This window comes from Podarcis melisellensis (genome assembly GCF_964234715.1).
Source record: "Podarcis melisellensis genome assembly, chromosome: 5".
NCBI lineage: Eukaryota > Metazoa > Chordata > Lepidosauria > Squamata > Lacertidae > Podarcis > Podarcis melisellensis.
Window position 1 is genome coordinate 80,768,736 of NC_138537.1, and position 12,347 is coordinate 80,781,082.

General features: G+C 38.7%; 1 protein-coding gene across 11 annotated transcripts in view; it reads right to left on the reverse strand.

Annotated features, from left to right (window-relative positions):
• Positions 1-12,347, reverse strand: part of ZMIZ1 (zinc finger MIZ-type containing 1) — a 363,974-nt gene that overhangs the window by 162,857 nt on the left and 188,770 nt on the right. The window contains exon 5 of one of the 11 annotated variants that reach the window (XM_081913512.1): positions 2,637-2,731. The exons of the other annotated variants lie outside the window; for them this stretch is intronic. The gene's annotated coding sequence lies outside the window, so the exon portion shown is untranslated. The remainder of the gene's footprint in view (positions 1-2,636; positions 2,732-12,347) is intronic. 11 annotated transcript variants of the gene reach the window in all.

Consider the following 12,347-nt stretch of genomic DNA (forward strand, 5'->3'; position numbering starts at 1 on the left):
TGTTGTACAGCTGACATGCAGTGATGTGCCATTGATCATGCTGTCTTTGCAAGGCAAGGAGATGGATTAATGCACCTATTAGATGAAAGAGGGCGAGCCGATAAAGGAAGTCAGGACAGGTCACTGCATATAATGGGAAATTGTTTTTAGACAACGGGTTTTAATATCCCATTTAGTTTCCACATTTCAAAGCTCATTGTGGATTAAAAATGACAGGGAAATTGTTGTAGGCCCATCCACTGTTAGATCATAACATTATGTGAATCAGAGTAAAAAGCCATCAAAACTACATGGATAGCAAATTTGGTTAGAATTTTCTCATCCTCAACAGCAACTTTAAAGGCCTCTGGCTTGCCCCAAAATACAGATGAAGGTTATTGCCTGGGCATCACGTTTGTGATATATTAAGTATGCTATTAGAAGAATGATGTGTCTGGAAGCCTTTACATGGATCACAACTAGCATGGGAAAGTATGGAGGCAGCAGAGACCACACAGTTCAGAGAATGAAAATGGGAATCAGTCATTTTTAAATTTTGTTAATTCCCTCTTTCTGAAGTGTAATATGGTGAGCAGTGCTCATCTATGGGAAAATACTGACTTTTAGGTCCTGAATGAACAGTTTTCTGACAAAAATGCATAATACATAATGTCATAAGGATATAATGTATATATAATGCTACTGTGAATATAGGAAGTTGCCTTCTACTGAGACAGACTATTGGGACAGCAGAGCCCAATAATGTCTATTTTAACTGGCAACAGCTTTCCAAGATCTCACAGACAAAGGTCTTTGCCATACCTGTAACCTGAGAACCTCTAAGGGACATGCCACATTGACAGACATCCTTCTCTCTCCCATTTTCTTTCAGCTTCTACTACATCTATGCCTAAATGCTCTAGAAAATACACTACCCTTTTAAAGAAAATAAAAACATTCTAAGAATCAGGTGTTGTAGCTGCCCCCCTAATTGAGTGTTTTTCTCCTCACTTTTGCTCCTAATGAAGTATCACATCCTATATACTCACTTGGTTCTCTACTTAAGAGATGTATGTCTCCACCAGTTTGTCTTGGTAGCCACGACTGCAGCATTTCTCTCAATATTGCTATTATATTGCAATATTGCTATTAATTGAAATGTGGTTAAACATTAGATCGCTGTTTATGCCAGAAAGCAAAAACGGACCCGTGGCTGTCCACTAATTATTATCCCCACCCACCCACTTGCTCTCAGATACATGCAGGCTGTATCTGTATGAAATATGGTAGGCAAACTAATTAAAATCTGACAGATTCCATCTTTGAGACAAGCCTCCCAAGATAACAATTTGCCTATCATTATGGAGGAGCTTGATCTCCTCACAAAGGCACCTTGTCTCCAACTCCCCAACTGTCACAGTAAGTGGTTTATATTATCACACTGACTGATTTACCTAGGCTAGGCAGTACCAAGTGAAGAGCCTTGTGCTCACCCCATCCCCTCTTTTTTTTTAAAAAAACCACACACTCATAATAACTACCTAAAGTCAAAAGAATTGCTCAGATATGTTCCAGAGTGGGATGCAGGGGTCTGGTTTAGTTCTCTAGATAACCTCTTGTCAAGAGCGGGCACATTAGATAAGAGATGACACAGGCCTCAAGCATAATGTTTCTCTCTGTCTCTCTCCAGCTACTAATGACTGATATGCTGGCCTGCTTCTGAACCCTCCGGATCTCTTTGACCAATTGCTGGGCAAGTTAGAACTATTAGTGCATACACGCAACAGTAAGGAGCAATTACTGAATTCCATTATTCCCAGACTAGAAAATAAGCATTTACATTTTGATCACTACATAAAGCATGATTCACAAACCAAGAAGCATTCTACTTGTAGTATCCAAATCATGGAAGTAGATGTACATAGGAGGGTGAAGAAACTGCTTTAACGGTCAAGATGCTCTGCAACCTCTTGATGTCCATCCTTCTCTGACCTAGTTGCACAGGTTTGTCCTTTAAGGGTATGACCACAGAAACACCCCTGTGCCATCAAATCAAACAATGGGAAATGAGTCTAAGAAGTCCTCCTGCTTTCTACCACAGATATACACTGGTACCTCGGGTTAAGTACTTAATTCGTTCTGGAGGTCCGTACTTAACCTGGAACTGTTCTTAATCTGAAGCACCACTTTAGCTAGTGGGGCCTCCTGCTGCTGCCGTGCCGCAGGAGCACGATTTCTGTTCTCATCCTGAAGCAAAGTTCTTAACCTGAAGCATTATTTCTGGTTTAGCGGAGTCTGTACACTGAAGCGTATGTAACCTGAAGCATATGTAACCTGAGGTACCACTCACTGTACACAGCTTGCCAAATTTTGTTTTTAGGCATTCAGCTAACAATTATGTCATCGGGAATTCAGACAGATTATAGGTAGATGTGTATGTATATAGGAGAGGGGGTCATCCCAAACAGACTTGTCTAATTTCATAATTTTCTTTTAATTCATTCCCCACTTTCTGTGCAATCTTAATGTCAGGTGTGCTGTGACTACAGCAAATGAACTGGTAAAAAGGTCTCTGTGGGGTCTACTGTGTGCCCAGTTAATTTGTACACTGTGTGCCCAGTTAAAGTGGTTCTTTCTTACCAGAGCACATCACTTACCAACTCCAACAGCTGGTCCTAGGACTTGTAGCCAAAGTAAAGTCTGTTAATTAGCTCTTGTACATAAATGGTTGGGGGACCTGGGTATGTTTCACCTGGAGAAGAGAAGACTGAAAGGTGATATGATAGCCATATTCAAGTATCTGAAGGGCTGTCACATGGAAGATGAAGCAAGCTTGTTTTCTGCTGCTCCAGAGGGTAGGAACCAAACCAATGGATCCATTATTTTTTTTAAAAGGAGATTCCAACCAACCATTAGGAAGAACTTTATGACAGTAAGAGCTGCTTGACAGTGGAATGGACTACTTCAGAAAGTGATGGACTCTTCTCCTTTGGAAGTTTTTAAACAGAGGTTGGATGGCCATCTATCAGGGATGGAGGTAGATAAATGCTCCTTGTTACTAATTCTGGTCCAGAATGACTAATTCTAGAATGGAAGAGAGTGGCTTAGCTCAGAACATAACTCGGTTGAGGACACTCTTCTCATGTTAGTGAAACAGGTGTACCACACCCCTCCAGATAACATCAGTGTGATGTGGACACCACACAAATACCAAACTGCACAGGCCCTTGACTTCCACAATTATTCTTCTCAGAAAATGAATGGTGGTATACTAACTGGATATATGTGTGGAGTGTCCACATAATGAATTAGTTTATTTACATGATGCTCACCTCCCTCCATTCCTTTACAATGCAAAGCCTGGTGCCATCTCACAGTATTGTATCTGAACTGGGCTAATGATGTCAGCAACTGACATGCTTGTCGCTGAAAATCAGGTTGTCATATTTCATGGGGAGGCAGATGGAAAAATGGGTCTGGTGACTAGAATATTATTCTAAAGACTACCCCAAAATTCCAACTGCTGGAAACAATTAATTTGATATGCCCTTAACATATAAAAAGTGGGTACATAAAAAAATACACTACAATCTAGTAAATAAATCGAAGTGCTAATTTATTAGGATTTTCAGATTTCCAAACTTTACCACATACTGTTTACTACAGCTAAAAAGCTGGTATTTCTACCAGTCAAATTTGGGAGGGGGGATTAGGACATATTCTCCAGAATTAATCACAATCAAATGGAACAGAGGAGAAAATAGCTACAGTTAGAAAAGTAGGGCACTTCAGTGCCCCTGGCTTATCCCCTCTTCCTTCATAACACATTCTTTTGGGAGGAGGGAAGGGGAAGTGCTACTACAGAACGATTCTCCAGTTGGCATTAATAAGTGCCAGGCCAGCTAGTAATCATGCCTTCTTAAATTTAAAATGTTCACAATGTTTCATGATTGCTGAGGTTAGAAGGAAGTTCCAATGTAATTGCACATCCTCACAACTGCTTTCCAAGCTTGTGTAGACGAAGCCTTGTTGTCCATTTCAGCACTTTAAAAATGTTACACTTTAAAAAAAAAGGATTCCTAATGCTACACAACCAGGATGAAAACTTTCGAGATTATGATAATTTTCTGTTATTATTCCGCGGTCATGTCTGATACCTCCTTATCTGCCTCTCTCTTGCTAAAAGACATTTGCTGATCTTAAACCTGGCTTGAATGAATAGCAATTGTTCCCATTTGGTTTTCAAGGTACTTTTTTTTTGTTTGTCTACCCCATTCACTGGCCTGAAATCAGCAAGGCCTCAGATGGCTGTTGCTATGGCAACCCTGTTCATTCAACACTGGAGTATAATGAAGACAATGTGTTTTCCATTTAGATGAGTTTTGGAGCAAAAAAAGAGAGAAGACTTCTGCTTAACAGCTCCACAGAATGCAGGGTAATATAATCAGGTTTTCTGTAGTACCAGTTACATCATGGTGTGATCCTAAGAGAGAGAATGTTGCACCCACATTTAACCATAATTATAGCAGTGGTCAGTGTGAGATTGTATTTCCTATGTTTTAAAGACTTTGCCAAAGAAAACAGAAGGGAAATATATTCACACCATATTTTATGTAAAAACGGCAAATAGTCCGTTAATACTTGTTTCTATTGTTGATACTTTTTTGCCTTTGTGGACTTGATAACAGACACTTCAGATATTCCTTTTAATGTGCCTCTTTTCTCAATTCTTAAGCAGGAGTGGCATTTAAACAAAAATAAATGAGTGGTTCAGAACAAATGTATGTGAATAATTATTGATTTTAAATGGGCAGGAAACACTTTCCCCTCATTCTAGCATTCATTTGTTTTTCTTTGAACTAGTTAAATCCATATAGCTGCTAAGCAGAATAATATGTGATGGCAGAAAATACCAAGAAACCCAAAAACAATTCTGCATCACTGAAATTTGTGTAAAATCATTTACAAAAATTGTTTCCTAAAGAGCTTCAGAAGTGGGTTCACTCCTGTCACTTCCACTTTAAGGTCACTCTTGTCTAGTTTCCTTACATTTTATAGCTACTCAGAGCCTTTCAGGTGGCACAAAATAATATAAATATAAATAGTTCAGTTTTATCTCCAACTTTTAGAAGCTACTTCTATTTATCTATTTACATTTCTTTCACAATGCCATCCCAAGGACTTTGGACAGCCAACACCATCTGATTAAAACCAATGGAGCATTCATTGACAGTCTTTCTATACATGCCTTTGTTGACACACATATCTGAGTTTCATACAGATGCAAATCATGCTTGAGATAGAAACTTCATTAAACTGTTAAAACAGCTGGACCATGTCTTTATTTAATGTAACAATAAAAACCCAAATCCAGATGTTTCGAGGATACCTGTGCACATGCAAAAGTTCCAAGAAAGTGTCCATATCTGGATGCAAGTGAGTATCACCTGCAGTTAGCAGGTCTCAAAGTTCCCTTTCATACATTACCATAGTGGTTAGGTTGCGCCTTCCCTATGGCTTGATCCTACATTGATCTAGTAATGTTTGAAAGGTAGAACCTCACAACAAAACATAAGGTACTACCTACAGCAGAATCAGTGGCTCAGATGGAGATGATAGTGTCATATGCCACATCCTATCCCCCAAAAGCTGGCCACAGAAGAAATGCAACCAGCGCATAACATGTTAACTGCCTCAAAGTCAACATCACCCAGGGTTTATTGATTTGATTTAGTTTTGAGGATATCTAGTATCTGAAGGAAATGGGCAGAGGCTAGGACTAGAGGAGGCAATATTCTTCAGAGGGCCCTGCCTAGACCCTCCAGTGGGATGAGTCATCAAGTTAACCAAATGCCCTCCAGTCCACTCTTGAAAACATATTATTATTAATTACTACTACTATTTATCTGCACTTCACCCTAATCCAAAGATAAATTACAAAAAATACACTGGGTCCTGAACATATACATCTCAGGTGTTAAAGGCCAGGGTAAAGAGATGCATAATAAAGTTGCCTGATACACCTCCGTGGGAAGAGAGTTCCACAATTTAGGGGCTGCCACAAAGAATGTCCTCTCTATGATTTTATTATTCCTGGGCCAACACCCTGAGTTTCTGAGGGTGCTGGAACTATCAAGAAGAGCCACCTCAGCTGATATTAACACTCTAGGGAAGTCTCTAGGGATGGATACAGTCTTTCAGATATTTGGGCCCTGAGTGGCTGAGGGCTTTAAACACTTGAACTGGGCCCAGAAACAAACTGCCAACCCATGCAGCTGTTTCAAAACAGGGGTTGTTTGTGAACTAAATGGAACACGTGATCTTGCCACTGCATTTTGGATCAATTGTGGTTTCCAAGTCATCTTCAAGAGCAGCCCTATGTACAACATAATGCAATAATTCAATCTAGAGGCTACCAAAGCATGGGATACAGTGGCCAAGTTATTGCTGTCTAAAAAGGCTATAGACAGTGAGCCAACTGTAACTGAAAAGGGGCACTCCTAGCCACAGAGGCCACCTGAGCCTCAAGTGACAGTGCTGAATATAGGACCATTGGGAAAGAACAACTTGAAAGAGGTATCACTTTTTTGCATTGTTTTTGCAAAACAAGAGGCAGCCAACTGTTACCTGCTGAAAGTAGGGGCTGGTTCACATGTGGCATGTTTGCACAAGAGGTCCATTTAGTGCAGCATCCTGATCTCAAAGCAGCCAACCAGATGCCTATGGGAAGCCCACAAGCAGCGCATAAGCACAACAGCTTATGCTCCCTGCAACTGGTATCCAGAGGCATACTGCCCTCTGATACTGGAACTGATGGTGCTAGAACAATTCCCCTATGAGGAAAGGGCTCCTGTTACATTCTTATGATGAATACAACTTCCAATGGTGACACACGTTTGAATAAGACATCTGTCACCTTCCTTCCCACACAAAATTTTCTAGCGCAGTCAAGTTCACACATTCAGTTGCCATTGATATACAGTTTTTAGAAAAAAGGAACAATCATGCTTTCTCTTTATAGTTCACATATTCAATTAAGTGCAGCTACAGTTATTACATTTCATAGACACACTCATTAATGTAAGAAGGGCTGATTTTTATTTCCCTTGGAAAATGTATTCAGGCCATTTAGTGTTCCAAATAAAATGGGTACTGAACAGAAAAAAATGTGTAAAGCACAATTTCTCCCATTCAAAGAGCAATCAAGCCATATTTTTTTGTACAAATGATCAGCTTCAAGTTACCAACCTTTTTAAGCCAGAGGACAACTGCAGAAGTAGGCTGTGTTTTATTGATGGTATAGAAGCTAAGAAGTTTTTCATACGGCTACCTTTTTCCAGTATGGAATATTATTGCAAACAGTTGGGGAGGGGAACACAAAAATCTGTTTGGAGTGAATTTGTAAGGCATGTAACACAGCAGCAATCCTAGGTTTGCTACCAAGCTCAATAGGAAACCACAGCCAATCCTGGCTCTCGAATGAGAATACCTGTATGATTTCAATTACCTTATTTTCACCTTCACCTTTCACATATTTTTAGGTGTACACTTGTGAAATCTTACATGACATACTGTGTGAGGAGGCCCTTAACTTCACTATAGCTGACTGTTACCTTAGAGTATGTTTGCTAGAAATAGCAGAACACCACAAATCGTTTCTTTACCTTGGAACACATGTGGAGAATTGTCCCCACACTAAAATTTCAGCAATTTTAACACTGACTCACGTTATAGGATTGTAGTAGAGCCGAAAATTACAGTAAATTTGAAAGCTGACACATTTTCTGCACCATAGTTTGACTCTGAATATATGTAAATGGCTGGGAATCCCATAAGACTTACTACTCAAGCATAAAACTTGTGCATCTCACTGTGATCACCAAAAGGCTTATTCACAACAAAATGCTTGCAAAACTTGATATTATGCAAGTCAGGTTTGACACACCATGAGAGATTTGGTATTCAATGTCATCCATATGTTTGCTTTTTCATCTCATTCTAAGGAAATCATGGAAATTCCGGTGCCTGAAACCAGTAATGGAGTTATGGGAGAGATATTATTGGTTTGTTGTTGTTGTTATTTTTATTATGTATTCTGTAGTTTTTATGTTGTAATTTTAAGTTGTGAAACACCCTGAGGGTGGTATACAAATTTAATAAATAATAAGAATAAATAATAATTTTAAAATGTCGATCCAGTGTGCAGCAGCAGTGAAAAAGGAAAATTCCATGTTAGGGATGGGATCAAGAATAAAATTCATACCTGAAATATCTGATGCAACAACATCTGGAATACTGTATACAGTCCTTGTTGCCACATCTCAAAAATGACAGTTGCTTTGGGGCAAGGTGCAGAAGGAGTCAATTGAAATGATCAGGAGATTGCAGGAACTCACTTATGAGAATTTTTTTTTTTGAGGGGCAGGGGTTTATTTTAGGAGGGGAAATCAAGAAAGTGGTGCTAGAATAGAACAAGGCTACTCCTATGGTGTGGAAATGGTGGAAAGAGTCCTATCCACATCCCATGCACAATATTAGATCCCAGGGTCATTTAACGAAAGTCAAGGGAAGAGGATACAGGACAGAGAAAAGGAGGCACTTCTTCACACAACCAACTATGGATGTTGTTGACACAAGCTGTGCTGATAGCCACCAACTTAGATGGTTTTAAAGGGGGTTTAGACCCATTCAGTGGGAATAAGGAAACTAAATGGTTACTAGTCAAGTTAAGTCAGGCACCGCCAAACTTGGCCCTCCAGCTGTTTTGGGACTACAACTCCCATCATCCCTAGTTGACAGGACCAGTGGTCAGGGATGATGGGAATTGTAGTCCCAAAACAGCTGGAGGCTTAACTCAAGCATGGCCAGAAGAGTTAAGTATATACGGTCTCCTCTGAATGCCATAGCACAAAATAGGAACAAGAACAGAAAAATTCTTAAGAGACCAGGCAAAGGAGGAGAAAACAGTGTCTGTATCTTATACCCTAACCATAACTGTACCTTAAGAGAATATACAAACTATATATATCCTTAGTTAGGTATATATATATACATTACTAATGTTACTTGAGCAAACGTAAGTTGAAATTTAGAGACATACATCTGTTGGAGGTGTGGTGAATTTGGTGTCAATTTATTATTTTGAAAATGAGATTCAGTTAGAAGTTGTGGGAAGCAATACTGAGGTATATTGATCAAATTACAGGATATAATTTACTGGAGGACCCATTGTTATACTGATAAACTGAATGGAGAAAGATGATGTTGAAATTGTAACTAGCCTGGTAAATGCAGCAAGGAAGTCTATATCATACTGTGGGGAGAGAAGATTGTTTCACTCATCAATTTTTTTTAAAGAATCTGGGACATCACTACAATGACAAAATCGACACATTGTATATAAACTCAGCTCTCCTTTGATTTAACCAAATATATCTCCAGTTGGTCAATACTTATTTTATTTTGGAGCAATATATATCTCCTTATTCATATTTTTTCTCTAACAAAATGTGTTTTTTGTAATAGTGTGTATGGACTGGAGTATTAAGATGCTGTTATTTGATAAGATTTTTTATTTTTGTATTCTATTTCAAACAAACAAACAAAAGTCCAAGTTTATCTGAGAGAATACTAAAAGTTAAAGGCATTAATCACAGTAACCTTGGTTATATGCCAGAGCCTGAGATTTTCTGAACCACAACGTTTTTCAACAAAACCTTCCATATTTTGCACACTATTTTACTTGTGCCACCCTTATGACCGCTAAACACCCAACCCAGTCTAAATACCTAATGTAAACTCTTGTTAAATGGGTGTGACATTGCTTTCATTTGTGCAGTGTGTGTGCAGGTGGGGTACAATGTTTATAGTAGTGCACAGCATCAGAGATGGTTTAATTTCATATTGCAACACCCTAATGACTTTATTGTTTCAACTCACATTGTGATTTCAGCTGCTATTACCATTTAAACACCTGTATTATCAGAATACTGTGCATGAATGGTTTCTGGATAATTTACTTACATTACAATGGATTAATTCAATGAAAGGATGTGTTATTTCTCTAAGTGTTGCACAATTTCAGTCTCCCAGTATAACCTGAAATTTACCACCAAGAACAGCATATAAAGTTATACTGGAAGATATATGGTGTGGTTTTTATAAAGTAGGTTTCAATTAATAAAAATAATGCCAAACATGTAAACATAAGGAGTGTGTGTGTGTGTGTGTGTGTGTGTGTATGTATGTGTATATATGTGTATATATATATATATATATATATATATATATATATATGTGTGTGTGTGTGTGTGTGTGTGTGCGCGTGTGTGTGTGTGTGTGTGTATATATATATATAATCCGCAAGGCCAACAAAATTTTGATTCCAGTGAATCTTATCAATAGTATACAGAACTGAGTTCCAATGAGAAACACATAATTGATTACTATATAATGGGTTTTGTTATTATTTAAAAACCTTTTAAAATGTTTCACCACATTTATTTATTGTTCCGTTTTGTGAAGTTAAGGATGTAGCTGGCTTGGCTGAAGCAAAGCTGGTCTGGGCTCGGTCATTGTTGGAACTGTGGCTGCTTGGGGACTCATGTATGGGGAAAAGTGGCATATATACTAAAGAAATAAGATTTGGGTTTTAGTGGGGTGTGTTTTTTTCTGGTGAAACACATGGGGGGGGGAGAATTAAAATATCCCTCAATTGGTGAGCCAAAGAAGTTATTATGCAATATATTTGTTTGGCTAACCAATACTTTGCATGAAAGGCTATCTACAAGTTCAGCTGCAAGACAAATGATGAGATAAACTGATGAATAGGCATGTGTGAAACAGACTTAAGAACATTAGAAAAGCCTTGACAGATCAGATCATTCCCTTTCCAAAAGTGGCCAGTGCAATACCTCCATTAAACCCACAAAGAAGGCAAGGAGCCTTCCCAGGTTAGTTGCCCCCAGTATCTAGCACTCTGGAGACTATTACCTCTAGCAATGCATGCAGTTCCATTTAGCTATCATGACTGACAGCTGCTGATAGACCTCTCTTCTGTTTATCTTCTAGACAAGGACTCATTGGGAAGAGGAAAAGTTTGAGGGTGCGGCATCTGCTAAAGAGCATTTTGCATCCAGTTTCTGCCAGAATTATTGTTGATGGCTGCATATAAATTAACCACACACGTTAGCAATATTGTGAGTTAATGCGCACATACAAAAAAAAAACAACCCTCATTAAGATTTAGGTCCATTATAAGCCTTAATTAAGAATGACACTGTATTTCCCTCCCCTCTTTGAAGGAGAACACAGATACTTGTATCCCTGGTGTATTATAAATGTAAATATCTTTGCCTTGATAGAATATTCTTCTGCTGATGGGAATCGTAATGAAGTGTTGCTTCTGTGATCTCCACATATAATGCATTATTTTCACTTCAGTATCAAGAGACACTTTCAACGTTTTTAAAGTTAAATACCGAAGAAGCTACATTTCTAGGTTGCCTTGTGTCATGTTCAGAACGGGTCACAACGAGGGCTGGATTAATCAGTACGCTCTAGGCTAGGGCCTCCACCAAACAGAGGGTCAGGTTCTAATGTAACTATTTGAGAGAGTTTCTACAAGAATAGAGGCTTATGCTTCTCTACAGTATTTATTTGCCAGGCTTGTTTAAAATTCTATACAGTGCAAAAAAGAAAGAACGGGGGGTGGGGGAGGTTTTTCATTAAGCACAAACCAGGAGCAAGAAGATAGCTTCTAGTGGTGAGGAAATTTCAAATTTCAATATGAGGAAGAAAATATTCATGCTACATTTCATCATTCACCTTATGGGTCATCCAGCATGAGTCTCAATTTGCCAATAGCGTTCGAAGGGTGAGAAAATATGTTAATTAGAGTTATACTTTCTTTCAAAGAGGAAATGCAGACTTTCTAAAACGAAAGAGCTAAAGAATGCCTTGAAGACAAGCTGGCAAATAAATTCATGAATGTTGCTACCCCCACTCCCAAATTATTACCCCCAGCTCCTGTGCACACATACTTATATTAGTCATCTGTGGCACGCTGATAGCCTGGCCGACTTCCTGCCTGGTCACCCATGGCAAATTCTAAGTTACCACAGATAAGTAGACAAGTGGCTACTTCTAAGCCTTCTAAAAAGACCCAGTGCTACTTCAACACAATTTAAATAATTTGCTGTTCCTCTGAAATATTCACCAAAATGTCCAGACGAAACAAAATATGATGATGGGGACTTGACAAAGTCACAAAGAAGGATTTCTCTCTCCAAAATGCTACTCTACTATGCAGCAAGCAAAAGCATAGAAGAACCAACATGAAAGAAAAGGAAAAGTATCGCTGTGTTGGC